This window comes from Myotis davidii, unplaced genomic scaffold (assembly GCF_000327345.1).
Source record: "Myotis davidii unplaced genomic scaffold, ASM32734v1 scaffold271, whole genome shotgun sequence".
NCBI classification, from domain to species: domain Eukaryota; kingdom Metazoa; phylum Chordata; class Mammalia; order Chiroptera; family Vespertilionidae; genus Myotis; species Myotis davidii.
The window spans coordinates 592012-595985 of NW_006284839.1; the positions used below are offsets into that span (position 1 = coordinate 592012).

Genomic DNA, 3974 nt, shown 5'->3' on the forward strand with positions numbered 1-3974 from the left:
ACTAGCGCACCAGTGGTGGTGGGAGCCTCTCATGCCTCTGCGACAGTGCTAGGGCCCAAGGCGGCATTCGGACATCCCCTGAGGTTTCCCAGACTGTGAGAGGGTGCAGTCTGGGCTGAGGGACCCCCTCCTCAGTGCACGAATATCGCGCTCTGGGCCTCTAGTTTTTAATAAAGTAATATTTTAGAAGTCTTAGCTATCAAAAGTAGGGTATAGCAAATTAAATATGATAACGTCCACAACTATTATATCCCTTTAAAAAATGTTTTGTAAGTATAGCTAATGACATTAAAGTGTTCACAGTATAAGCAAAAGTAATACAAGAGAACTACATAAACAGTATCATTATTCTTAAGTAAATACAGATGTATTTTTTCTTTTTTCTTATGATATTATTTGCTACACATATATACAGGGTGTCCCCCAAAATGTATACACACTTTGAATAATTATAACGGCAGTGTTTATTAAAATACATTTCATTTTCAAAATGTAACAAAAATCAGCTGTTAAAGTATTAATACAGTGCTGTGGCTGACCAGCAGACCCCGAGTGACAGATGAACAGATTGATCTGACACAAGTTTCTGTGAAAGAGAGGCTAAGGGACTATTTTACTTTAGAAGTAAAAGCAGTCTCATTTGCCTGCCTTGCCGGGGTCCAGCCCCAGCGATCCAGGGGTTCCCAAAGGTGTGGATGGAGTCGGCGATGAATGAAGGACACGGAGACAGCGTTCAGATGATCAGCATAGCCAGGTTCTCTCTTTATTCTCCTGTTACATCTGTATTTATACCATTTGATCCTATAAGCATGCCTCTATAGTCACATCATGGAATGTTTTGGGTCCTCCCTTGACCTTCTACAGTTCCTTGTTTCATGTCCATAGTTTCTTATCTGACCTTTGCCAAAAATCTTATCTCTATCTAGCTCTGTTGATTTTAATCCTATCCATTCTATTGCAAAGGTTGGGGCTAGTTTGTTATCTCCATTCCAAGGTCACTACTCTACTGCTCTACTATTAAGCTACAAGGAAGTAACTGAAGGAGATTATCCCAAGTAAAGGTTATGTCCTTTTAGCCTTGCTGATGGTCTTCCTTGGGACTGCCCTGCATCGGCGGGTTTTCAGGGGCATAGGCTTTGGTGTTTTCTCTGGTGGGTAGACCCCTGGGGATGTGGGGTAATAACAGTTTGAACTAAAATTAACCTCTAGATACAATCAGTAGGGTAAGTATCCTTGAGAAAGTAAGCTTCTACAAGGTCAGGTCTTTAAAGAGTAAACATAGAGATTCTAGCAAAGCACTCTGGGAGATCAGACTTCTTTGGAAAAGTCAAGGTAGGGGCTGTCACCTTTGGCAAGGTCCCCTCAAAGGCCCCCAACCTTTCGGAGAATCCTTTTTACAGACATTCCAACCAAGTCCCGTGCTTCCCCACATCTCCCCCCTTTTTGTTTTGCTGGCTACAGAAGACAGAGGGAGGTGGTGAACTTTCTGCTTTGGAAGGTTGGGGTCTGCGAAGCATGTTCACTGCTCGAGTTCTGATTTTGTAGACTACCTATATATATAAAAGGCTAATATGCAAAGTGTCCCCTTGGGAGTCCAACCGGGAGTTCAATCACTCGCTATTACGTACACTGACCACCAGGGGCAGCGTGGAATGAAGAAAGGCCCATGCCAAGACCGGCTTGGCTCAGTGGATAGAGCGTCAGCCTGCGGACTGAAAGGTCCCGGGTTCGATTCCGGTCAAGGGCATGTACCTTGGTTGCGGGCACATCCCCAGTAGGAGATGTGCAGGAGGCAGCTGATCAATGTTTCTCACTCATCGATGTTTCTAACTCTCTATCTCTCTCCCTTCCTCTCTGTAAAAAATCAATAAAATATATTTAAAAAAAAAAAAAGAAAGAAAGGCCCTGATTGGCCCTAATCACCAGGCCTAGGGACCCTACCCATGCACGAATTTCATGCACCAGGCCTCTAGTAAGAAAAATAAAGAGAATTACAATGACAGTTAATGGTTAGTCTGATCAGGTACCAATTGATTTTAGGAAACCATGTGGTGGGGTCTAGCCATTCTAATTGCTCCTTTACCATATTCTAAGCAATGGTCTGTTTTCCATGTTTATTGATAGCAAATAAGAATTCTTTAATTTGCCTTTGCAACATGTTTACTTTTTCAGTAAGATTATTATGAAAGACTTCCCATACATGCTTTTTAACATCAATCCAATGATGGTGACTACTGTTCCATTTCAAAGGTGTGACACATATGTGCTTATGCTCCCAATCACAATTAAGCACTTGCCTGTATGCTATAGTGTCCTGTCTTTTCCCTAGATATTCAATGGCTACCTCTATTGCCTGTAGTCTAGCTAATATTTTTTGACCTATATATGCTGTTGTATAGTGAATTCCCTATATATCATAGGCCATATGGTCTACAAAGGTGGCCATCTGCATAGACTCAGAAAGGGCCATCGCAGTGATGCTGGCAGTTATAAGAATAACAACAGCCAAAATAATGGCTGCAATGACCATTCCCAAAAATCTTTTGGGCCAAAATTGACTCAATGCTCTTTCTAAGACTTCGATAGCTGATGAGCCTTGTCATTTCCTGGTGAGATTAACAGGTATCAGGATTTCTGCTTGTCTTCTAAGTCCATAATAGTGCTGATGTTCAATGAAGTAATATTCAGAGTGGTAATACAGGATGTAAAATAAGCTTCCTTTTTAACCTGTATTAGAAAAGATGAACTATGGTTTATTAGTAGATCGGGGCCCATAACAAAGACATAGGGGTAGGTGGTGCAAATCAGGCTACTGTCAGTATGATTATTAATAAAAGTTATACTATACTGGCCAGAGAGTTCTGGTAGTCACTCTGCCATGCCATGATAGAGTTCAATCCGATGAGCTGGAATCCACAGCAGCCCTGTGGGGGTAGAAACACACGTATATCCTCTCCCCCATGTTAATATTTCATTGGGTCCTTGAGTCCCATCTTCCCCCTTTTTTGTTTTACTAGTATGTTTTTTAATGTTGAATGGGCATACTCAATAATGGCCTGCCCCTGTGGATTGTAAGGGATTCCTGTGGAATGCTGGATGGACTAAGTCCTGTAAAAGGTGGCAAAGGCATGGCTGCTATAAGCAGGCCTATTGTTAGTTTTTTCTTGGTTAATACAGCTCTAATTGGAAATAGGTCTTACTGAATTTAAAGAAATGTATTGCTACTTATTAAAAATTGCTAAATTTTGGAGGGACAGGTAGGGAGAGAAATATGTAATTTACTAAATTGCTTTAAAAATGCTTTCTTATATCTGAAAAACAAAAAGTTAGCAATACTTTCAACAAAAGATACAAAAACATATAATTATTTTTTATTTATTCAGCTTTATAATAAAATTATTTCTTTTGATTTTTCTTGCTAGTATTTCTATAGATCTAGGTACTTTATAGAATAATGTAAATGACAGAATTTTGTTCTTTTTGCAAAATATAATATTCTATATTATAATTTATAACAATTAGTTATAAATGAAAGCATATTATAGTTATTCTTTATTTGACAAAAATTCCCATGTATCTTAAACAGAAAATTATCCTTCATGAGAAAAAAACAAATCCTTGAGGCATTCCAGGGTATATTGGAATGATCTAAAGCCAAGTCTAGGTCAAGAAAAAGTTTTTTAAAATTCAAACCCTGGGAAGGTTATCTAACTTATTTTACCAAAAGATATTAAACAAAAACATAGGCTAGCAACCTTCATTTTCCATGATTAAGAAGATGGCTTAAAATAAAATAATCAAGTGCCTAATCAATATAACATATAACCATTTCAATTACTTATAGAACTTTTGCTTCATGGGCAAAAACAGGAAAGACCTTTTTCCTTTTAATAGACTAGAAAAAGACTAACCAAAATGAGGTTTATTCTCTAACTTCATTTGTCCTTAGGTGAGATCAGCAAATGACATTAATT

The 3974-nt window shown here is 38.7% G+C and overlaps 1 protein-coding gene across 1 annotated transcript in view; it reads right to left on the reverse strand.

Moving 5' to 3' along the window:
* The window catches only part of LOC102764027 (solute carrier family 35 member G1-like), a 7202-nt gene that overhangs the window by 1181 nt on the left and 2047 nt on the right, over positions 1–3974 (reverse strand). The gene's annotated exons all lie outside the window — the stretch shown is intronic.